Source organism: Budorcas taxicolor, chromosome 11 (genome assembly GCF_023091745.1).
Source record: "Budorcas taxicolor isolate Tak-1 chromosome 11, Takin1.1, whole genome shotgun sequence".
In the NCBI taxonomy this organism is placed as follows: domain Eukaryota; kingdom Metazoa; phylum Chordata; class Mammalia; order Artiodactyla; family Bovidae; genus Budorcas; species Budorcas taxicolor.
This window is the reverse complement of record NC_068920.1, coordinates 22552722-22579251: the sequence shown is the minus strand read 5'-3', so window position 1 is coordinate 22579251 and position 26530 is coordinate 22552722. Positions and strand designations below refer to the sequence as shown.

General features: G+C 40.2%; 1 pseudogene; it reads right to left on the bottom strand.

Moving 5' to 3' along the window:
• Positions 1 to 1037: 1037 nt before the first annotated feature.
• On the bottom strand, positions 1038 to 26287 carry LOC128055145 (60S ribosomal protein L36-like; annotated as a pseudogene).
• Positions 26288 to 26530: the final 243 nt, after the last annotated feature.

Below are 26530 nucleotides of genomic sequence, written 5' to 3'. Positions count from 1 at the left end.
GCAAAGAGTCAGACATGACTGTGAGACTAAGAATACACACATGCATGTTTTATTATTTGTAGTTTTTTCTGTTTTCTTATCACATCATCAATGTTACATGACAGTTTGTATTTGCTTTCATGCTACTATGTAATTCTCCTTAAGCTGTGTCAGGACTGTGTTTTATTTATTTATTTATTTATTTTTACCACACCACACAACTTGTGGGATCTTAGTTCTCTGGTAGGGATTGAACCCAGGGCCCTGGTAGCAAGAGCCTTGCATCCTCACTCCAGGACTGCCAGGGAATTTCCAGAATTGTTTGTTTTGAATTTTCAACTGTCAGAAACATCTTACCGGCAAGGCCAGTTCTTCCTTATCTTTTGCTACTTATCATAGGCAGTAAAGAGAATTATCCATATACGAAGAATTCATCAGGCTGTTCAGGAGGGTTGACAGAATCTACTAGGATGACACCCTAGTGAAGAGCGGGTCAGAGGTGACTGGCAGATTTTGCACAGACTTAGAGTGTGGCTGACTTATTGGAATGAGAACGGGGAAGGGCTGGGGCAGAGTAGTGGTGGAGCCACCAGCTCAGCTGATATCCCAGAAAGGTTCTTGTCTACTTAGCAAAAAGCCTTAGGTAGGCTGATAAAACTTTAAAGTATGCATTTGCTGGAGATTTCTCAAGGGAGGGATGTAATCGGAAAGAGAGGTCAGAGGGCTGGAAATACCTCTCATTTCTTCAACTCTTTATTTTCTTGATCAAGCATCTCCTACAATCAGAATTTACATGCAGCTGCAAACAAATTTGACAATGAAGTTTATGTCCCTGATATACACCAATGAATCACTATATTCACCCACGTTGACCTAAACCTTTTTATTCCTCCATGTCTACACTACCAGGCTTCAGTAGTGACCACCATAATGTACTCCAATGGCAAAAGGTAAACCACCTGTTCTATTGATAAAAATTTAAATCAGGAATAAGTGAACAGAAAAGGCCTTTTTTTTTTTTTTCCTGAAAAGGTTTATTGTGCACAGAGGGGAAGGGTTCAGTCCTTCTTGGCTGCCTCTCCCCTGATGATGGCCAGGATGTTGCTTAGCTCCTCTCTTCCTCTTGGTGTGGATATGTGTCCCTACCCTTTTTTTGATGAACTTGAGGGCCCACTCATCCTTGGAGACCGTGAGCAGCTCCATGGCCCGCTGCTCATAAGGGGCGAAGCCGCACACCGCTCGGACTATGTCTTTCAGGAACTTGGTGTGTGTTGGTGACATACCCACGGCGGTGGCTGTGCCTCAACTTGCTCATGTTCTTAGTCGCCTTGTGGCCCTGTGGAGGCCCACGGCCACGGGGGAGCGCAGAGCCCTGGCTGCTGCTGTTCAACTGAAAAGGCATTTTTAAAATGAAGTTCTTCTTGGACACTTAGGTGCTGATTCACTTTATTAAACAACCATAGAACTATGTCACTTAAGTGGGTACAAGGTTTCACTTAACTCCAGGAGTTTAGAAAGGGTGTTACTAATAAAACTTACCTATTTTGGCAAAATTCATCTTGGAATACAAATGTCCTTAGTAGAAAATGATTCTTCATTTTCTCAGCTGGAATATGATCAGTATTCTAACTTGCTGATTATGAGGACAGTGCTTCTGTAATTCAGGAGGTCTGAAGTCCATTATTTCATTTCTGAAGGGACAGGAAATAACAATAGGAGGACACTCTTCCTTCACCCTGCCATAGCACATTTGTTGAGCCATCAGGCTCCTGGGGCATCTTTCTATATCTGTCCTGCTGAAATGAAAAAGAGTGGTTAGTGTTTTATCGAAATGGTGGTTCTAAGATCTTTATGTGCTTAGTCCCTCAGTTGTGTCTGACTGTTTGTAACCCCATGAACTGTAGCCTGCTAGACACTTCTGTCCCTGGGGCTTCTCCAGGCAGGAATACTGGAATGGATTGCCATGCCCTCCTCAGAATCTTTATGGCAGGTGTTATAAGGGACTTTCTCCTTCCTTCAGACTTGGAGTAACCTAAAAAAAACATTATCTGCCTTATGCCTTACAAAATTTAGAAATGTTTCAAAAAATGGGAAGACGTAGCAGTCAGAGTTCTGTCTCTGTTCTAGTTACTGTATTTCTAGAGGGTACCAGGTTTTAGGAGTGAGTAGACAGGGGCAGCCAGGGTGATAACCAACTTCAAAGACCATTTCTCAATAGTCCATCAACTTGCTAGTGGGATGGTCCATGGCAGAGGAGGGAAATTGGCCAAAGATCTCAATGTTAGTTCTTGTTACCTTGTTATGAGTAAAAATCAGGTGTCTAGAACATTATGGCTTCTCCTCTTGGCTGGTTAATTTTTATAATTTTACCATGGTTGTAATACATGCCGAATAAAGGCTGTCTTGTAACCAGCAGAAGAATTTGGATTAGTAATTGGGAGGTCTCTGGGTACTAAAATAACAAATATCTCTGAACCAATATTTCAGAGATAACAGAGAAAATACAAGGGTTTGAGGTCAGGAATCCAGGTCTGACATCTAGGAAGGTAAATACAAGGAGGGAAAAAATGTGAGAGAAGGTACTTTGAACCAATTATTATTGTAATGACAGTTCAGTTGCTGGAGCATGATATAAATATTTACTAGATAAAGACATAGGATTTCCTCTATATTCACATATTTAAAGCAGAATATGAGGATCTGGGTGGGAGGTTGGACTGGAAATTATCTAGATCCTTTCCAAATGTAATTTCTATGATTTGATGGCATCCTTACATCACTCTGCACACTATTCCCACTTAATTTTCAATCTCCAATTAGCTTTCCAGTTATAGTTTTAGTAAAATGCTTCACTGGTCTTCACTTCTAAATGCCTAATGCTACTTTACTAAAGAAAACAAAGAGATAAACAGACACCTTGGTGATAAAGGTACTTGGCCTATGCCAATAGTACTAATATATCATCTTGCAAGAGATTCCGCACTGATTTTAAAGCATCCTGTTTGCTTTGTGCATATGCGTTGAACATTACCATCTAGCTCAAGAATCTCATCTACAACTCAGAAGATATTTATAGTCATGTAGCGGTTGTGTTTTTGAAATACAAAGTATGGCTTTATGTTATCAATTTTGATTTCTGTAAGTCATCCAAGAAAACTAGTCTCATTACTCTATAGTCCTATCGCAAAGATGAATTCTGGCTATCTTCCACATTGTTATTGACTTCTTTTCTAGGAAGTAGAGTTTATATAGTTCTAAAAAGGATTTACAGCATACACAATAGTGCATCATCAAATTCAATCTTCTAATGAAAGCAGGGAAATAGCCAGTTCCCTTCTAACTCTGTTACTTGGAGCTTACAGTTTAGGGACACACGGGAGTTTAGGAAGGTACCTAAACCCTGACAAGGTTTGAATCATTGTATTATCATTCATCCATTATCTAGCAATTTGTACTTGGTCCTTCTATTTCCCCTAGAGATTTTAACCTTTATATAGTAGTAGTATAGTTATATATTTTAATTATGAGCTAAAGAATTGTACTCTGCAAATATGGGTTACTTTAAGGCTGTGGTAAAATAAATCTCTTTTACCATCTTAAAAATCAACAGCAAAATGATGGCATTGATGAAATGGTAGGGATCAAAAGTAGACTAGCACATGTTGCCAAATGGTGGTGTGCATAACCCAATCTCCTGTGTACTTGCCTAAAATACAGATAACTGGGGACCACCCCTAGTTTTTCTGCTTCCCATAATTCAAAAGCAGTGATTCAAGGACCACATTTTGAAAAATACTAATGTCATCAACAGTAAATGTAATAATAAATTTAAAAAACAATGTACATATGAGTTTTTATGAAGCCTAGGGGTTCATTTCCGTTCAGTTCAGTCACTCAGTCGTGTCCGACCCTTTGAGACGCCATGAATCACAGCACGCCAGGCCTCCCTGTCCATCAGCAACTCCTGGAGTTCACTCAGACTCATGTCCATCGAGTCAGTGATGCCATCCACCCATCTCATCCTCTGTCGTCCCCTTCTCCTCCTTCCCCCAATCCCTCCCAGCATCAGAGTCTTTTCCAATGAGTCAACTCTTCACATGAGGTGGCCAGAGTACTGGAGTTTCAGCTTTAGCATCATTCCTTCCAAAGAAATCCCAGGACTGATCTCTTTCAGAATGGACTGGTTGGATCTCCTTGCAGTCCAAGGGACCCTCAAGAGTCTTCTCCAACACCACAGTTCAAAAGCATCAATTCTTCAGCACTCAGCCTTCTTTACAATCCAATTCTCACATCCATACATGACCACAGGAAAAACCATAGCCTTGACTAGACGGACCTTAGTCGGCAAAGTAATGTCTCTGCTTTTGAATATGCTATCTATGTTGGTCATAACTTTTCTTCCAAGGAGTAAGCGTCTTTTAATTTCATGGCTGCAGTCACCATCTGTAGTGATTTTGGAGTCCCAAAAAATAAAGTCTCACACGGTTTCCACTGTTTCCCCATCTATTTCCCATGAAGTGATGGGACCAGATGCCATGATCTTCGTTTTCTGAATGTTGAGCTTTAAGCCAACTTTTTCACTCTCCGCTTTCACTTTCATCAAGAGGCTTTTTAGTTCCTCTTCACTTTCTGCTATGATAAAGGTAGACAATTCCAGACATAATTTTTTGAGAGTTATTTGTGTAGACATCCCAGGGGTTGACACACTATGAATGGGAATGAACTAGGGAGGGGATAAAGTGGAGATGCATGTTGGTGGTGATGATATGACAGCATGTAAAACCTACCATTTATTGAACTGTGACTATATTCTGGGCACTATGAAATGATTTCACATATAGATATGCATGTGCTAAGTCGCTTCAGTCATGTCTGACTCTTGGTGACCTTATGGACAGGTAACCCCACAGGCTCCTTTGTCCACGGGATTCTCCAGGCAAGAATACTGGAGTGGGTTGCCATTTCCTTCTGCAGGGGATCTTCCCAACCCAGGGGTTGAACCCAAGTCTCTTGTCCCATGCGTTGGCAGGCAAGTTCTTTACCACTAGCGCCACATATAGATAAGTCATTTAATTTTCATGATCCTCAGAGGTGGCACCTCAAAATGAAGGACTGAGTGAAATTATTTAGCAGTTACAGTCAACAGAATAAATGTAGATTAAGAAAATCAAAAGAGTAAAACTTCAATCAGAGGCAGCTAGATTAATAATCTATATCTATATATCAATAAGTAGGGGGTTTCCCAAGTGACTCCGGTAAAGAATTTGCCTGCCAATGCAGGAGAAAGAGATACAGTTCGATCCCTGGCTCGGGAAGATCCCCTGGAGTGGGATATGGCAAACCACTCCAGTATTCTTGCTTGGAAAATTCCATGGACAAAGGAGCTTGGTAGGCTATACAGTCCATGGAGTTGCAAAGAGTCAGACATGACAGCGTGTATACACACAACCTATAAGTAAATATATATACTCACTTTCAGAAGCCTAATCACTAATCATTCATATGCATGCTCTATTTTTAAGCTTAGACTTAAGCCAGGGATGATTAAAGGAAGAAACTGTCAAAAAATAAGTACAAAAAGAATCAGAGCAGGGTAAACTGGTTCTCCAAATATAGACTCTTAGGAGTGATAGGAGGAGTGGCGGTTGCCCAGCCAAGTTTCACTTTGGAGGAGAACTCCCAATACAGTGTAACCACCAGGGCAGCTTTGGCAGGGCTGTTTATCATAGCCAGCAAAGGGGAGGGTGGAGCCCTTTTTCTGACAATGAAAACTCTTCACAGAGTTCGGTGAGAACAACATGAGCTCACTCCCTAAAGCTCTCAAAATTCAACAGAATTATAAGTCATGAAAAATATATTCTTAGCTGTAGTACTTTGACTGAAGTTACATATAATGTATCTTTTCATGAAGCTGAACTATGTAACTTCTGTGATTACTGAATTATCTGAAGATAAATCAAAAGGTACAGTTGCAGTTATGCAAGATGAATAAATGCTAGAGATTTACAGATAGAATGCAGCACAGTGTTTATAGTTAATACTATATTGTATGCCCTAATAGCACACACAAGAATAACAGCAACAAGAAGAAGAAAGAAAGCAGGATAAAACTTTTGAAGGCTATGAATATGTTTATGGCATAGATTGTTGTAATGGGTTCATAGACATAGCCTCATCACCAAACTCATTAAGTTGTAGACATCAAATATTTACAGAAAAAAGATCAGCTGATTTGGGGGTAAATATGATTTATAATCTGTAAGATATTCTGAAAAACTCATGGATTCCAGCCTTGGAGACATGATCAGACCTGCAGCCTAATCTGACCGCAGTCCTAACTGTACTACTGACTGCCTGAGATTCATGTAATATTTTCCCCTTCAGCTTCCCCATCTACCAGGGCAAGGAGAGGCTAGCACCACTTAGTCTACAGGGTTCTGCCCAACTCCAATAGTCTATACTTTAGTTCATTTGTTTTCAAAAAGACTTTTGCAAGACCACATGATTTTCCTTCTTCAAGAATAATAGCAATGGCCTCAAGCTATTTTAAGTAAGCATCCATAGGATATTGAGAGACATATGATGGGGATATGATGGGGAGCCTAAGGCTGCTGTGTTGACACCGTTCTACAGAATACATGGACAGAGGTTGGCAGAAGGCTACCGCAATGATCCAAGCTTTGATCGGCTGATTTAGCAAAAGTGGTGAGAAGTACTGGATATATTTTGGATTTACGGCCTGTGGGTTATTAGGGAAAAGATGAGTCAAAGTTTTCTATAGTTTTTGGTCTTAAACAACTGAAAGGACAGAGTTGGCATTTACTGATAGAGAATCCTATGTGAGGGGCGGGGATAGGGGAATGACAGTTTAGTTCTGCCTGTATTAAACTGACATGCCTACTAAGGATCCAAATTGGACCCAAATTGCATATCTGAATCTAGAGTTCAGGGAGATGTTTGTGCTCGAGATGTAAATTTGGGAGTGATCATCCCCACGTGAATGGTATTGTCTCCACAAGCCTGGATAATGCAGTCTAGGGAGAGAGGGTAGCTAAAAAAGGGAGTCCAAGGATCAAGTTCTATATCACACCAATGTTCAGAAGTTGGGAAGATGAGGAAGCAGAAAAGAATGTGAGAAGAGAGACCAGTGAAAATGGAAAGAAATAGTTTCAAAGAGCAGGGAGGGCCTTGTATATTGTGTTGTGTGTTAGTCGCTCAGTCCTGTTCTGACTCTTTGGGATCCCATAGAATGTGTAGCCCGCCAGGCTCCTCTGTCCATGGAATTGTCCAGGTAAGAATACTGGAGTGGGTAGCCTGTCTCTTCTATAAGGGATCTTCCAGACCCAGGGATTGAACATGGGTCTCCTGCATTGTAGGCAGATTCTTTACTGTCTGAGCCACCACAGAAGCGCTAGGGAGTGCCTTAGGTCAAATGCTCTTACAAATACAGGCAGTAAGAAACCTCATCTACCAGGGAAAAATCCAGTATCAGTGGGATCCACTTTATCTATCTCATCTTCCAGCTACTGCTTTGTACCTTGGGACAGCAAGCATAGGAAAGAAGGAAGACTTTTTAATTAGATGTATTCAAATAGGTGATAGATACAGATATTCAATACAGATAGGAAACTAGCCATCCACCTAAAAAAATATTATCACCTGCTTCTATATTCAGTCTGCTAGGGTGCCATGTAGTAATTTCTTTAAAGTAGAAATTTTATCTTTCTGTGTTTTCAGTGACCTGATGATGCAGTTGATGCCAGCTATCCAAATAGCCTACTTTCCAACTGGAAGAAAGCACTGTAAAAGGATTTAAAAAAAAAAAAAATCTCTAACTAAGTATTTTTTTCCCTTCTTTTTTGTACTCATCATGTGAATGTATTGCTGGACTTCTCTTATAAATAGGACACATGAAATGAGTGCATGAGCTCTAACATAATGTCTTGATTCAGTTCAGTTCAATCAGTCAGTTGTGTCCAACTCTTTGCAACCCCATGGACTATAGCATGCCAGGCTTCCCTGTCCATCACCAACTCCCGGAGCTTACTCAGACTCACGTTCATTGAGTCAGTGATGCCATCCAACAGTTTCATCCTCTGTCGTCCCCGTCTCCTCCCGCCTTCAATCCTTCCCAGCATCAGGGTCTTTTCCAGTGAGTCAGTTCTTCACATCAGGCGGCCAAAGTATTGGAGCTTCAGCTTCAGGATTAGTCCTTCCAATCAGTCTTGTGATTAAGGGACACATTCTAGGCTCAGTTTCTCACAGCGCTTTGCCCATAGCTCTCTGAGCAGTCCCTCCAGCCGGCACCTTTGACACTAAGATCTGTCACTTACAACACCTCTTATCTGCTCCCGTCCTTTCAGCTCTGACTATTCCAGATCAGCTGTTTGCCAGGTGGTCTGTGAAGTCACCTATATTTTTTTCACTTCTTCAACTGTGGGCAGGAAGCAACTCTGACAGCTAACCAGAAACTCTGGGTATGAGTCTAATCTCACTTGTCCAGTTGCTTTGTAGGAATCAAAGCAAATTCTTCCTGCTTACATCATTCCCCCTGGCCCCTCTGCTTTGTTATTGTTGTGTAATTGCTAAGTCGTGCCCGACTCTTTGTGACCCAGTGGACAGCAGCCCACCAGGCTCCTGTGTCCATGGCATTTTCCAGACAAGAATACTGTAGCTGGTTGCCAGGGGATCTCCAGGGGATCTTCCCGATCCAGGTATTGAACCCATATCTTTTGCTTGGCAGGCAGAGTCTTTACCACTGAGTCACCTTTGAAGTCCCTATTTTATTTGATTCTTTTTGCCTGTGGATTTCAGAATAACATTTATGAGGATGCTATTTTCTCATATGCTCAGAGAGAATGCTCTTCTTAGTGGTTTTGGGGTCCTTTTACTGCCTGTGGTCTTGCAGAAGAGTGACTCAACCACATCATTATTAAACTTACATTCTCTACAGTGTAAGTCAATGGATGCTTAAAGATTCTGCTCTTGAATCATGCTGATCCTATCTGTATATGTGCACACCTTGAGAGTAACCCAGTAAAACATGCTGCCTGCTATGTTAACCATTGTTTACCCGACATTACCTGAAGCATCTGCTTGTCATAACATAATTTAGCATTTTATTCTGTTTCCACAATCACCTTAAATGCCAGCTAAAGACAGTATGTTCACTGGGTGCTTTCTTTCCCTCTTATTTATTGCAATGAAGTATTAATTTATACCAATAAAAACAAAATTATTTTCTGTATTTACTTCCTAAATGTTCCACAACAGATGTGAATTATTGTACAAAGAATAAAAAGAACTACACCAGCAAAGAATTTCTACTGTAATTTTTTATTTTTTTTGCTGTTCTTTATTTAGTGTTATTATTAAGGAGTATGGCTTACTTCCCAGTGACTTTTCTAGCTTAATGAGGGATCCTGGGAATATCAGTTCTGGGTAAAGACAATAAGCATAAAAAACAAGATACATATGCCTTTCCCTCAGAATGCAAATATAAAGCCCAATCAGTCTGGAAGGCAAAAAGCAGCACAAAAGGATACTTATAAAGGAGGCCATAAATACTCTGAATTTGGGGGTGCCTAAGTCATTCCAGGGGATAGAACTACATCACGGGTCAGTCTTTAAGTGAATTTGATTTCTCTGTAGGTAATAGAGGATTCTCAGGTGGCTCAGATGGTAAAGAATCTGCCTGTAATGCTGGAGACCTGGGATCGATCTCTGGGTTGGGAATACCCCCTGGACAGGGCAATAGCAACTCATCCAGTATGGTGATATATATGTTGTGAATATAATCCTTCCCATTCTAACTTTAAAAAAGTAACCTTTTCACTTGGAATAATTTCGGATGTACAGAAAATTTGCAGAACTAGAACAAAGAGTTCCTGTGTACCATTTCCTCAGTTTCCCCAGATGTTAACATCTTTCATGATTATGATACATTTGTGATGATTAAGAACTTAACCTTGTTATACAGCTATTAACTAAATTACAGACAATTTGAATCTAACCCATTTTTTTTCAGCTTTTTGAGGATCCAATCCAGGATACTACATTGCATCTCCAACTTTTGGGGAAAATTAGGACTGAGAGAACTATAAAGACCTCAGACAAAATGGATAGCTACTGAGGTTTGGAATCAGGAAGAGTTAATAGAAATAACAGATGGGGAAAAACCTTAACTTCAAAGATGTACTATCATTGTTTTACTTCAAGCAATTTATATATCTGATGCTACTGTCAGGTCTTCTGGTATTCTCCTTTATTGTCAAAATTTAATACGGGCTCTTTTAAGTCATAATATTGAAAACCCTATTCACTGTACTATACTCCTGGACTTAAGTGAAGGCAGTATCTCAGACATTTAGCAGCAGCATCTAGATGAAAACGTGTATGTAATGTTCAGAGATACAGTTATCTTCATACGCTGTTACTATCTTACGTATCTTATCTCCTTCCAGTTTATCCCTTATCCCTTGACCTGTAGCTATGGTAAACATCCCCATGTTTCTTTACTTTGCTCATTCACCCAAAACAAGTATTGAGAACCACTTTGTGCTAAGTACTGTGCTGAGCTCTGTGGACCCATTAGTCTTTCGAGTAAACCCAGATAGGATAGCCACGCTTTACTGTACAGTGGTTATTCCTAGAGTGCTTGTGCCTGCCTGCTCAGTCACTCAATCGTGTCTGACTCTTTGTGACCCCATGGACTACACAGCCTGCCAGGCTCCTGTGTCCATGGGATTTTCCAGGGAAGGATACTGGAGTGGGACGCCACTGCCTCCTCCAGAGGATCTTCCCAACCCAGGGATCGAACCTGCATCCCCTGCAGGCAGATTCTGTACCACTGAGCCACCTGGGAAACTCCTTCTCCTCTTCACCAATGCCTAAATCATCCACATAAGAGTAGGCTGAAATTCTACTTCCCTCGAGAAACCTTTTTTCCCTACTCCTAAGATATACCTAGTCACTCCCTCCCATAGCTCTTTGCTCTTAACTCGTTTATAGCATTTATCACCAAGTAGTGTATGAATTGTTTGCTGTGTCTGTCTTCCTACTACAGCGGGCTTCTCTAGGTCAGGGCCTCTGTCTTACTCATCTTATAGTCTTTAGCATTTAGGATAGTGCCTGGCACAGACTGTCTGCTCAAATATTTGATGAGTGAGAGACAGAATGAATATTTGCCGGTCATGGATAGAATGCACGGGACAGTCGATCTTTCCCTCGCAACTGAACATTCACTAATCCCCAGATTAACTTTTGCAAAATTCCATGCAGATCATTTAATTAGTTCAATTGAGGAAATAAGGAAATAAGACTCAAAGAAGAAATTGTAAGTCTTTAAGCAATTGATATAGATTAGAATTGTATGGTCACAATTAGATAATCAAAATTTGTGAGTTGGCAAGTAAAAAAGAGAAATGTTTGTGGATGGAAACTCATTGCAGAATATTTTATAAAAATGATGTGTGATTTACCTCAACTGTCTTATGTGGATAGAAATGTCTTTAGTTTGAGAGTTATCAATGCAGGTATATCAATTCCCTTGTAATTCAATTGGTAAAGAGTCTGCCTGCAATTCAGGAGACTTGGGTTTGATTCCTGGGTCGGGAAGATCCCCTGGAGAAGGAAATGGCAACCCACTCCAGTATTCTTGCCTAGAGAATCCCCATGGACAGAGGAGCCTGGCAGACTACAGTCCATGGGATCACAAGAGTTGGGCACGACTTAGCAACTAAACCACCACCACCAAAGCAGGTAAGCAAAGTCTCTGTTGCTGCTGGGTGGTAACTAATTTTCTGGGAAAAGAACTTGAGTTAGCCTATTGAAATCCATGATGTCTAATTTATAAACAGTCCCTTAAACTTGGGGCAGGGGTCACAAAAACAAAGGCAGCCGTGCAATAAACTAGGATATGGCAAGACTTGTGAACTAGGATCACGCCTGACCCATCTCAAAGTGACAGCAGTTACTCTAATTCAAGGGACAGCTGACGTGCAGGAACATAGGGTCAGTTTGCTGTAATTTCTGTTTGTTTTTTCTTTTTTACAAGAAGCCAACTATCTAAACTTTTAAAAATAGAAACTGTATTTTTATACTAACAGTAAGTTTTAAAATGATTGATATGGTATAAGTGAATTCTCTTCCACTGATGACAGCATAAGTTCCACTGAGAGCAGCTAGAGAAGCTAGACTAAATATTAAAAAAAAAAAAAAAAAAGTGTAAAATCAGTGCAAAGCCAGCAAGACTGTGAAGAATTGTGAAGTCAAGATCGAGAAGATGATGAAAGTCCATAGAGATGAACCTGGTATTTGGGTCCACTTTTCTCCTTAAAGTGATTGCTGATTTTGAAAGCTAGGGCTAAGAGGATGAGAACTGAGAGCTTTGGATGGACTCATGGAGGTAATGCTTGCCAAGGAGTAAAGATCTTGGACAACATCTCAAGCTGTCAGTTTGGACTCAAAAGGGCTAGACCCAAGAATAATAGTGAACTAGAAATAGACCAATTCTCATAGGAATTAAAAAAACCCAACTTCAGATGAGCTCCATTTGCTGATTAGATTAAGGAGTTTAGGGGTTATTAGTGCCCCTAACTGGAGAAGGCAATGGCACCTCACTCCAGTACTCTTGCCTGGGAAATCCCATGGACAGAGGAGCCTGGAAGGCTGCAGTCCATGGGGTCACTGAGGGTTGGACACGACTGAGCGACTTCACTTTCACTTTTCACTTTCATGCATTGGAGAAGGAAATGGCAACCCACTCCAGTGTTCTTGCCTGGAAAATCCCAGGGACTGGGGAGCCTGGTGGGCTGCCGTCTATGGGGTCGCACAGAGTCGGACACGACTGAAGTGACTTAGCAGCAGCAGCAGCAGTGCCCCTAACCTAGCTGCCTGCCTAAAGCATATGAACCCTCACTCTGGAGTCATATAGCATCATATAAAATCTCTTGACAATTATAATACAATCACAATGTCTGGTGATCAATAATAATACAATTACAATCACAATGTCTGGTGATCAATAATAATCAGCTAAAGAAAGAGACAGGTTATGACCAAAATCCAAAAGAAAAATGGACAAGACAAACAGACCCACATGGGATCCAGACACTGGAGTTTTCAGACACAATCACCATTCATATTTTAAGGAATTGAAAGACAAGATGAAAAGTGTCTACAGAGAACTAGAAACAATAGTAACGAACCAAAAGAAATTATTTTTACAGAATTGAAAATTTATTGACTCTCTGAGCCATAAAAAACATAACCAGGATATTAGATTTTTGAGCACTGCCCTAAACACTGTGAGTGCAGACGTAGCAAAAATGGCACCAGTGCAGAAAATAAAACAAATTCCATTCTTTAAGAATATTGCCAACTGAAGATTGTCCTGGTTTATAGGATAGCATACAGCGTTTGGCAGAAGTAATGAAATGTTTCTTTATGGGCCACAAAGGATAGCAAAGATTACAGTCATCAAACAATGTTGAGGGAATTGATGAGGTTCTGTTAGCTTTCGTCAATGACTTGGACCTCCCAGAGCTCTTACATATAGGAATTAACCTAACAAAGCCTCCAACCTAAAAATCATACCTGAAAAGTTTTGATATGGAAATGCTGAGAGATGGCATACTGGGTTCCATAGTCTATAGGATCAAGGAAATCTAGGTTTGATATCTGAATCGTCTTCTTACTGTGAGTGACCCTGGACCAGTTACTAAACTCTCTGAATGTCCCATTTCTAAAATATGGATAAGAATTGATTTGTTGATATTGTGAAGAAAATTAGAAAATGCATATGAATTTCTCAAGCACCATAGAACCATAGAGTTATTGGCACAGAGATGTCTTTACCCTCTCTTCTTTCTTCTCTAACCCACCTAGAACCCCTTCCACCCTATTTCTTCCCACCATGTACATTTCTGCATTCTCTCCTTTTCTTCATTCCTCTTATTTTATTTTTGGAGAGAAACAGAATCAGCTTCATATCATTAATTATCATCATCTGGAATTAATATATTTTCTTGAATATATGTTAATATCTATCTGAAAGTGAGTCTATTTTAAAACATCAGTGATTTAAATTTATTCTGAAAGTGCCAAAAAATGACCTTTTTACTTTTCTCACAATATGTCCAGAATAAAATATCAGTAGGAGTTACCTGTTCAAACTAAAAATCTATTAGGTTTTTTTTTTTACTTCCTTGCCAAGGAGAAAGGGTTACAGCTTTATATTTGTGTTAGATAGCCTCCCTCGTGATAAGCAAGACAGCTTAGCGGGGTCCTGAGTCATCAGCAAGACCCCCAACTGCTTCAGTCAATGCACAGAATGCTGGCAGAGGAAAAGCTTTTGAATAGATAATGATCTAAAACCTTAATTTTGAGGCCATCTTTTCTTTCTTCCATACTCTCTTCTTTTAAGTGTACATTTCTATTAAACCATACCATATTGATATTGACAAATATCATGAGATATGCAAATCTTTGAGAGAAGTCTCTATTATAAATTATATTGAAATATATATCATGGATAAAATGCTTTTTGATGTGTCATTTTCCAAGAGGTCTTCACTAAACTAAAAAAACAGAGAACAATGTTATGTCAAAAACATATTATATAAGTACATTCCATTTTCAATCTATGTACTTCAAATATTAGTGCTTAAGAGAACTGTAACACGTTTGCTTCCTTTTATATGAAAAAAAAACACGGAAACTTTGCTCTTTATTAAAGCTATTTAGATGTTTTGTATCTGATCTCTATGTATTTTTCTACCTCAATTTTAACATCTCACTATGATAAGGATGGTTTTCCTCTAAGTTAATTAACATCAGAAAAATGACAATATTCTTAAAAAATGGAATTTATTTTCTGCACTAAGATACTATTATTAGTTATTCATACAAAACTCTAAGAGTCAGGGCAAACACTGTTGAACTGGATAGTCCTACAAATTGTTTTTTTTATCAGCTTAAGTAAACAAAATACATTTTGCAGTTTTATTTATCACACACACAAAACATTCTCTTCACTACCTCTTGCTACTCTCTTACTGGAAAGAAATCTTAATTCAATAATTATGCATTGGTAACTTATTAAAACCAGGGTTTGGGGATGTCAATCAGCATAATCTGACCAGTGTCCACAGTCAAGGCACTCATGGGTCCAGGTGCCCAGGGTGTGTCCTGTTTCCTAAAGGTTTTGAAGGAGACATTCTCACAGGTTAGTTTGTTTGTGTTTTTCTTTCTCTCCTCCCCTCCTCGTCCCCTTCCTTCTTTTTTAAAAATAAACATTTAGCTTTTAGAACAGTTTTAGATTTACAGGGTCATTAGAAAGAATGGAGATTGCATATACCCCACACTAGCTTCCCCTATTATTAACATCTAACCTTGATATCATATATAAATGTAATTCACAAATCAATCCTGGTACATTGTGATTAACTAAAGTTTACACTTTATCACATTTCTTTGGTGGTGGTGGTTTAGTTGCTAAGTTGTGTCCGACTCTTATAACCCCATGCACTGTAGCCTGCCAGGCTCCTCTGTCCATGGAATTATCCAGGCAAGAACACTGGAGTGGGGTGCCATTGCCTTCTCCAGGGGCTCTTCCCGACCCAGCAATCGAATCCAGGTCTCCTGCATTGCATGCAGGGAGATTTTTTTTTACCGACTGAGCTAGGAGGGAAGCCTTTATTACACTTCTTTAGTTTTCGTTTAAGTCTTTTTCTGTTCCAGGATCTGATCCAGAACACCACTTTATACCGAGTTGTCATGTCTCCTTAAGATTCCTCTTGACTGATTTCTTAGATACTCCTTGTTTTCAATGATTGTCAATAATTGTTTTTTGGGTGTTTTTCTTTATTGAAATATAATTGACTTACAATATTATTGGTTTCAGGTGTACAACATAGTGACTCGATACTCTTACACATTCCAAAATGATCACCATGATAAGTGATCTTTGTTTTTAGGAACAGTCTGTGTTTGCCTAAAAAATAAAAAGACTTGATCATAGGCTGAGAATCACATCTTGCGATTTTTTTTCTAGTTGAGGCAGAGTGCCCACTCAACTAGACAGTCCTTTGGGGAGGGCCGTGCAGGGTTTATTCAGCACTGCTCCCGAGTACATCATCACTGCCCATCATCAGGGGCTCTTCTCTAAGCCCACCCACGGGGCACCTCCAGGCAGCAGCTGCATTTCAAATCACTTTCCTGGCTCTGGGCAATGATATTTGGCCTCCCTGGACCATTTTCGGTCTACCTCAGCCTCTCCAGAATTCCAAATATTTCTTTATGCCAAAAGTCCTAATTGCTTTTTAAAACTAGCAATGAAGTCCAAATTTTCATCAGCAGAAATCTTGTACCTCCTTACTCAAGGGCAGAGAGAACTCAGTCTTTAAAACCCACAATTGCCTGGTCTCTGCTTCCTGGAGAGGAGGGGAGTTATTTGCATTCATCTTTCTTTTAGAACCCCTAACAACTTCTAATGCAGAAAAGACAAGACAGCTGAGTTTACATTTCAGAACAGAATGAACATGCATATATTCTGCTAGACATAATCACAGTAGCAGAGTTAGCATTGTTAACAGAGGTGTCTGCTAGATGCTGGAGGAGCAAACAGGAGGGAGAAATGAAATCTGTCGCTAAGTAAAAGGAATAAGGGTGAGCAGGACTATAAAGTTTCTCATCAGTAATATCTGAGCTGAGTCTTCATAATATGTGATGGGCATTGCTGGCATTTAGAAGCCTCAGCAAAGACACAAGGGCATGAACAAGGGCGGGTTTAAGGAACTGTGAGTAATTCTGAACTGGTACAAGTGGGAGTGGTAGGATATGAGATTGGAAAGGCAATCAGAAATCAATCAGATGGGAGAGTGCTTTTCTGCCCCTCGAAGGTCTAAGATTGCTGTTGAATGCTGTGAGGTTAGGTTACCTTGCTGGCAGAGTAGTGTGGTTTAAGATTGAGATCAGAAAGGGTTAGGATAAAAAAGTCAGGAGTTAGGGCACTCAAGGAAAAGATGTATAATCCCAAATGGGACCATTTGGTAAAATGGTAAATCTTGACTTTTAGAGGTCTTAGCTTGCTGAGCCTGTGGACTGACTAAGAGTTCGCAGTGTAAAGCTTAAGACTAGGTTATATGAGAAACTGAAAACTTCGACTGTCTGGGACTGAGATGCTCTTTGGTCCAAGAGGAGTCCAGAGGCTATTTGCCCTCTAGTGGCAACGATCAAGTATTTTCTACGTTGCTAGAAAAGGACTAGAGTACACAGTACAGAATAGACCATCTAGGCAGCTAATGCTCATTGTACTTCATGAAGCTACTTGAATTACTACCTAGAGTCGAACAGCTAGCTTAATACACAAGCCTAATATGAATTAGTTGAAACAGAAAAAAAAAATTTCATAATAAAAACCTGTTTTACATACCACTAGGTAATAACATTGTCATTGAAATTACTTATTGCACAGTTTTAATATTATGTTTAATAGACAGGAATGAAGGTTTTTAAGTGCAGAGATTTAATTCTTTTAAATGTACAACCTAGGAAGATATTTGGAGGATAAGTGTCATTGCGTATCCAAAATCTATGTTAGGTTCTCTGGTTTTCACTTACACATTTTTTTTTTGGCTGTGCCGCACAGCTTGTGGGATCTTAGGTCCCTGGCCAGGGATCCAACCCAGGGCCCCAGCAGTGAGAGCTCTGAGTTCCAACCACTGGCCTGCCAAGGAATTCCTGATTGTTCACTAGAGTCTACTACACTTGCCCTCAAGGGAACTGTGGGCACTAGTTTAACTTTATAGAGTTTCCAGTTCATGTCTTTCTTTTTCTTCCTTTCTTTTCATATTAATGGTTTCTGTCCTCCTGCTGTGCTGTGCTTAGTTGCTCAGTCGTGACCGACTCTTTGCGACCCCATGGACTATAGCCCACCAGGCTCCTCTATCCATGGGGAGTCTCCAGACAAGAATACTGGAGTAGGTTGCCATGCCCTCCTCCAGGGGTTCTTCCCAACCCAGGGATCGAACCCAGGTCTCCCGCATTGCAGGCGGATTCCTTTACCATCTGAGCCACCAAGGAAGCCCTCTAGGAACGCTGGCTTTTTGAAACTTTTTAATCTTTAAAGTGTTTAGCCTTTTGAGAAGTAACATTTTCTCCTGCCTTTGCTAAAGGCATTTCACCAAAACATTTCATTATTTATTTATAAGGGAAAGTCTTCAGAATAAGGTAATAGTACCACTGGCCTGGCACAGCCTCTGCACAAACCAGCACATTCATAATTGATGGGTCTATGCCACTGCTGCAGTTAGGGCAAACTCAAGGTCAGGTCTCTGGGAGAGCAAACCCTGTCATTACTTTTCTTAAGAAATGAACAAGAAGCATAAGTTTAAAACTATCTAAAAGGAGGCATGCGTGTAGAGTGGGTAGGGAAAGAGAAGGAGGTGCGGGAAAGAGGAGAGAAAGCAAACTGAAGGCAACCAGTCTAAAGGAGTATCTTGAGCTATGCCTTGCTAAGAAAGCAATTTTTGTTTTCTTTCTGAGCTGTCTGTCTTATTAGGGTAGGTTAATGATTGGCCACTATGTTAGCCACTTTTTGCAGGCATTTAGGCCGGCAGCGAAACTGCAAGTCTTTGAGAAACAAGAGGATTAAATGGCTTTAGGAAATTCTGGTCAGATGAACATCAGACAAGCAGGTAAGATTCTTCCTGGAATGCTTCTGCCCAGGTTTCCTTCCCTTGGAAGTGACATGATCTCATCAGAGAATTCTCCTCCATTGATGACTAATGATGAGATGTAAAGCTATTGACACACAATGATACCTACCTGTGCAGCTAAGGAAGTGGCTAGGGGAACTGAGTTACAAAAGATATGCACAGTGTAACGCGATTTTTGTAAAATATATGTAAGTACATTTATTTATATACACGTGTTTATACCCATGGGCTTCCCAGGTGGCACCAGTGGTAAAGAACCTGCATGCCAGTGCTGGAGACTTAAGAGACATGGGTTCAATCCCTGGTTCTGGAAGATTACCTGCAGGAGGGCATGACAACCTACTCTGGTATTCTTGCCTGGAGAATCCCCACAGACAGACGAGCCTGCAAGCTACTGTCCATAGGGTTGCACAGAGTCAGACAGGACTGAAGTTAGTATGGCATATTTATACATATTTTTTTCTTTTTAATTTTTTTATTTGGTATTGGGGTATAGCACATTTTAACAACGTTGTGATAGTTTCAGGTGAACAGCTAAGGGACTCAGCCATACATAGACATGTGTCCATTCTCCCCCAAACCCCCCTCCCATCCAGGCTGCCACATAACACTGAGCAGAGTTCCATGTGCTACACAAAGCTCCTTGTTGGTTATCCATCTTAAATATAGCGTGTCCCAACATGTCCGTCCCAAACTCCCTAATTATCCTTCCTCCCCACCCCTGCAACCATAATTATGTTTTCGGAGAAAGCGATGGCACCCCACTCCAGTACTCTTGGCTGAAAAATCCCATGGATGGAGGAGCCTGGTGGGCTGCAATCCGTGGGCTTGCGGAGAGTCGGACACAACTGAGCGACTTTCCTTTCACTTTTCACTTTCATGCGTTGGAGAAGGAAATGGCAACCCACTCCAGTGTTCTTGCCTGGAGAATCGCAGGGATGGGCAAGCCTGGTGGGCTGCCTTCTATGGGGTCACACAGAGTCGGACACAACTGAAGTGACTTAGCAGCAGCAGCAAGGCTGTGAGTCTCCTTCTGTTTTGTAAGTTCATCTGTATCAGTTCTTTTTTATTTTTTATACATGAATTTGGTGAATACAAAACTATCTGGATTTGCTCTGTTAGTAAGCATTAGTTTAGGTTGGTGAGATTGTGGGTAATCTGAGTCCCACCTTCTTTTTTAGTTATCTGTGTTTTTTGAATTTTTAAAGGATATAAATGTTTTCTTGAAACAGAAAAGACAGCTACACTGTAGGTATACAATTATTTGAAAATACTCATATTTATGTGTGTATATATGACTGATCTGGGCTTAAAAAATCATTCAAACTCAGGAACTTGAAAAAATAAAGATGAATGCTAATCTGATTTTTGAATGGCATAGATATTTTGTGTTAAAGCAAAGAAACAGAAAGGAAATATTAATTTATTTTATCACATAATTTTTAAAGCCTCTGTAAGTTTTTAACTGGTATAGTCCATGGAATTCTCTAGGCCAGAATACTGGAGTGGGTGGGTAGCCTTTTCCTTCTACCAGGGGTTCTTCCCAACCCAGGGATCGAACCCAGGTCTCCTGAGTTGCAGGAGGATTCTTTACCAAGTGAGCTATCAAGGGAGCCCTTTTAAATGGAAATACTGTTTGAATAAACATTAGGCACATGCCAAACTCAGGTAAAATATTTACAGTATACAGGACCAATTAAAAATGTACAGCATAACACCTGGAACAGGGTAAGGGGAGCCATATTATTATTATTAGTTATATTAATAAATATAAGCAATTTCTTAAAAATCAGTAAGAAATTTTAAAACTTCAAAATTGGGCAAATGAAATGAACAAACAACTCCCTATTATGCAGTGGCAAATGGAATAAAATTTTAACTATCTCAGTGTTATAGAAATGCATGTTAATATATATATAAATATACAAATATATATATACAACCACAAATCATTCTTTACCTACCAAACAAACAAAGGTTTATAAAAAAAATTCACTTCTAGTGCTGGCAAGGTCTCAGAGAAATGGGTACTCACTATGCAAGGGGGAATATGAATCAACACAAATTTTTCAGATGGTAATTTATCAGTAAATATCAAAACCTTAAAAATATTTATGACTTTCAACTCAGCAATCCCATTCCCAGGAATTTAGCTTAAGGAAACAGGAATGTTAACATACACTCTCTAAAGACATTGTAATTTCAGATAGATGCAGGAGTTTATCCTGCAAATAAATTCAATGTGTGTAAAATGTCACAGATATGGGGTTGTGTATGCAGCTTTGTAATAAAAGATTGTAAATAACCTAGGTCACCATCAATAGGAATAAGATAAAGAACTTTATGATACTTCCAGACAATAGAATATTATGGAGTTACAATAAAATGAAAAAAAATAATGTCTGATATAGGAAAAAACTTAGCAATATTTTCAAATTAAAGATACAAAACAATGTAAAAATGTGGAAAATAAGAATCTATTTCTATTTGCTTGTATATTGACAAAAATACTCTGGATGGGTATATGAGCAATCATTAATAAGAACAGAGACTTCTGTGGGCATGTGAGTGGGACACTGGGCAGATATGGGATGAAAATGAAGGGGAAAAATGCTTTCATTTGTCGTTTTTGTTTTTTAATAATGATTTGATTTTTTTAATTTGATTTTTTAAAACTTTTTTTTTAATTGGGGGAAAATTGCTTTATAATGTTGTGCTGGCCTCTGCCATACATCAACATGAATCAGCCACGGGTATACATCCGTCCCCTCCCTCTCATTGCCCACCCCCTCCCACCTCTCTAGGTTCTCACCAAGCACGGGGTCGAGCTCCCTGTGTCACACAGCAAATCCCCACTTGCTACCTATTTCACATGTGGCAATGTGATCCATACTGTTCTCCCAACTCTTCCACCCTCTCCTTCCCCCACTGTGTCCACAATTCTTTGCTCTGTGTTTGCGTCTCCACTGGTTTTTGAACACATAGATGCATTAGGTTCTGTTTTTTAACAGAATGGAGTAAAATTTTAAAAATACAGAGTTCAGCTGTAAGAGAGTGTGGAAAAGTCAGGTACATTTTAAAGGTACAGACCAAAAAATATAATACCTCACATTAATTGTTCTTATCCTTTCCTCTTTTAAAAAAATATTTTAAATTTAATATATACTGGGTCTTAGTTTCGACATACAAAAGAACTCTTAGTTGCAGCATGTGGGATCTAGTTCCGTGACCAGGGATTGAACCCAGGCCCCCTGTATTGGCAGCACAGAGTCTTAGCTACTGAACCACCAGGAAAGTCCCTCCTTTCCTCTTTGAAGACAGAAAAATTGCTTTTCTTCTCTTGGCATCCTCATATGTGAAAAAGCCCCTGCACATAGTAGGTACTCAATTATTTTTGGGGAAATGAATGAATGAATGAATCCATGCAGGTTTAAAAATTAAATTAGTCGCCCAAGAGAAAGCCATAAGGACTTCTCACTTTTAGGATTATTTTTTCAGCAAAAACGAAATTATTTTTTGAGAGAAAACTGAAAATAAAAGTTCCAAGTAGGTATTTTAAGTACTTACCTCTTTCATCAGCTGTAATCCTAGAGAGGCTGTTAATGTAGATTGTTAAACCTAAGATAAAATCAAGTAAAATATCTGTAAGTCAACACATTGCCACACTATGGTACCATATAGTTTCATAGACCAGGTTGATCACTTCCATCCAATAATGTGCCAAATCACTTTTTCTCTTCTTGCCAATGAGAAATATCAGGATATGTTCACAACTAAGCCATGACAGTTAATGAGGGATAAATGACATTGAGCTCAGAGAATGTGCTATAAACCATCAAAATCCACCACAAAATACACCAAGTATTAAAAATGATGTAGTGCTCATATAATAGCACTAGAGGTAATGTTCAGGGGCAGAAATGAAGTCTATGAAATCGGCTAGTGACTGTTTATTAGGATTAGTGATTCTCAACACTGGCTGCACATTATAATCACCTGGGGAGGTTTAAAAATTCTGATGCCAGAACTTCACTCCCAGAGAGTCTGATTAAATTCATGCAGGGTGGAACCCAGGCATTCCTTTTTTTTTTTTTTTTAAGTTTCTGGGGTGATGCTGATGTGAAATCAGGTTTGGGAAATACTGCATCGGAATCTGAGAAGGATGAAGGTAATTCTTTTACAGGAAAAAAAGATGACTTAATCAGCTGGTTCTGGGCATTATAACTTATATAACAATCCAAAATTTTCAGATTAAATCTTTCCCTTTATTTCCTCGTCTCCCAGATCTTATCCAGAATTCCATGCTTGGACTTTAGGTTATTTCCTATAGCTCTGTCTCTCCTGTTTTCATTCTTCCTTCATATTTCCAGCTTGCACAACCATAACAAATGGTTTTCCTTGTATCAAGAACTCTGTATGTACCAGAGATCAAATTGCCAACATCTGTTGAATCACTGAAACAGCAAGAGAGTTCCAGAAAAACATCTACTTCTGCTTTATTGACTATGCCAAAGCCTTTGACTGTGTGGATCACAACAAACTGTGGAAAATTCTTCAAGAGATAGGAATACCAGACTAGTTTACCTGCCTCCTGACAAATTTGTACGCAGGTCAAGAAGCAACAGTTAGAACTGGACATGGAACAATACACCGGTTCTAAATTGGGAAAGGAGTACGTCAAGGCTATATATTGTCACCCTGCCTATTTAACTTATATGCAGAGCACATCATGCGAAATGCCAGACTGGATGAAGCACAAGCTGGAATCAAGATTTCAGGGAGAAATATCAATAATCTCAGCTACGCAGATGACACCAACCCTTATGGCAGAAAGCGAAGAACTAAAGAACCTCTTGATGAAAGTGAAAGAGGAGAATGAAAAAGTTGGCTTAAAATTCAACATTCAGAAAACTAAGATAATGGCATCTGGTCCCATCACTTCATGGGAAATAGATGGGGAAACAGTGGAAACAGTGTCAGACTTTATTTTGGGGGGCTTCAAAATCACTGCAGATGGTGACTGCAGCCATGAAATTAAAAGATGTTTGCTCCTTGGGAGAAAAGCTATGATCAACCTAGACAGCATATTAAAAAGCAGAGACTTTACTTTGCCAACAAAGGTCCGTCTAGTCAAAGCTATGGTTTTTCCAGTAGTCATATATGGATGTGAGAGTTGGACTATAAAGAAAGCTGAGTGCCAAAGAATTGATGCTTTTGAACTGTGGTGTTGGAGAAGACTCTTGGAGAGTCCCTTGGACTGCAAGGAGATCCAAACAGTCTATCTTAAAGGAAATCAGTCCTGAATATTCATTGGAAGGACTGATGTTGAAGCTGAAACTCCAATACTGTGGCCACCTGATGTGAAGAACCGACTCATTTGAAAAACCCTGATGCTGGGAAAGATTGAAGGCAGGAGAAGAAGGGAACGACAGAGGATGAGATGGTTGGATGACATCACCGACTTGATGGACATGAGTTTGAGCAAGCTCTGGGAGTTGGTGATGGACAGGGAAGCCTGGCATGCTGCAGTCCGCGGGATCGCAAAGAGTCGGACACAACTGAGCGACTGAACTGAACTGAATTGCTTCGTACAGAAGGTATGCAGTCTATATTTTCAGCTTGACTTCTACTGCAAGCTCTGTCATCACCTAACAGAATCATTTTTCTTCTCAGTTTCCTCATTTGCACCAAAATAGTCGGAGTTGATAACTTCTAAGAATCTTTTCAGCTCTACAATAGTAAATTCTCTATTTCATTACCCATCCCACCAGTAAATATCCATTTGGCACAGTGGTAAAGAATCACCTGTCAATGCAGGAGACACAAGAGATAAATGTTGATCGTTGGGTTGGGAAGATCCCTTGGAGGAGGAAATGGCAACCCACTCCAATATTTTTGCCTGGAAATCCCACAGAGGAGCCTGGAGGGCTGCAGTCCATGGGGTCACAAAAAGTCAGACACACATACTCATACTCATCTTTTGCACATACTCATCTTTTTAGTTTTCCCAAATATTTCTAAATTCAGTCCATCAAAATCCTCTCTACTGCCCTACTTATTTCTTGCTCTTTTCCCTCCAATGTCATCATTTATGCTGTTTCTTCTCCTGAGGTGTTTTCATTTCCCCTCAGCCTATCACATCCTCAGCCACCTGGCTCAAGTTCACCTCCTCTAGAGGCTTTCAGGAAATGGTACTACCTAATACCCATCATATTCTTACTCTAAGATACGATGAGTACTTTGTAGTGTAGACCTTCTTTACTCAAAGTGTGGTCCATGAGTCAGAAACTCTTGGACACCTATTATACATGCAAAATCCCATCTTGCTCCTGAGGTCTGCATGTCAACCAGACTAGGTACTTCAATGCACATCAACCTTTGAGAAGCACTGTTCTACAACAGTTTAGTAGCTTCTTTAAAGTTTCAGTGATGGCTCAGTGGTAAAGAATCCTTCTGCCAATGCAAGACTCCGGTTCGATCCCTGGGTGGGGAAGATCCTCTGGAGAAGTAAATGGCAACCCACTCCAGTATTCTTGCCTGTGAAATCCCATGGATGGAGGAGCCTGGCCACAGTTCATGGGGTCACAAGAGAGTTGGAAACGGCTTAGCAACGCTACAACAAAGCATCTTCTTTGCGTTTCTAGTTTCTTACTTGGGTATCTTTAGAGGTTTTCAGGTCAGAGATCCTATCTCCTAACTTAAAAAAAAAATTCAATCAAAACTTCTAGTACCCTGAACTAGAATAGCAGCACCCTGAACTATTTGTTGAATGAATGTATGCTCTTCCTGTTGACCAAATACAATTATGGAAACAGTCAACTCAGAATTTTGTTTTAATGGTTGATAAATACTATGATGGGCTTACAGAATTTTAGCGATCTTGAGAAAACATCTCACCAAATCTACTTTTACAGATGAAGAAACACTGGAGGCTCAGAGAGGGGAATGACTGCAGCTGGGAGAGCTGGTTTAACACCTTCTATAATGCTCAGATCATACTTTTTACTTTTCCAGTTTCAGCATCACCAATCTTGACACCGCCAAAGTAACAAGTAATCACCCCAAACAGATGCTCAGCAATTCAGGGGGATTCATTTAACCCAAGCGTTTACTCAAAGATTATATGCTTTTGCGTTGTAGACGCTCCATCACAATTCAGAGTGCTTATCATGTGTCTGAGAGACTGCTAAAGGCCGAGGATACTGAAATAACCATGAAATAACCGAAATAACTTGGCTTTCTGAAGGTCACTGTCTAATGCAGAAAGTCAGGGCAGAGGAAAAACAAAACATGAAGACACTGAAAAACGGGAGCCCTTCACCTAGACCCTTTCAGACACTGAATAGTGCAACACCACGGATTAATGGAAGGAAATGCAGTCGGCTCTAAGTCTGATACATTTCTTTCTTCCCCTTATAATCTTAAACTCTTCTGAGCCCTCTGATTCTGTGTGTGCGTGCGTGTGCATGTGTGATTCCAGCACAATGCAGAACACAGTGAGGCCGCAGTGAAACAATACTTTCAAAGCCCACTTTATCTACAAGGACAAGTTTCATTTCGTTTTCCCTTTTCTCATGAGTAAACGGCATAGTCACCATAGGTGGAAAACAGGTCCCCTCTCATCGAACCGGGCCCAGCACCCGAGCCTTGCTGCAGAGCTCGCGCCGGCGGGGGGCGGGAATCCGCAGAGAGCTAGCGGGCCAGGGCGCCCAGTCGCATCCCAGGCGCGAGGAGCCAGGAGCGCCAGCGCAGCCTCGCCTGGAACGCGCCGGCCGCCCTGGGACCGGCGGGGCGGGGCGGGGCCGGGCGCAGCGCCTCCCCGGCCTGGGCCG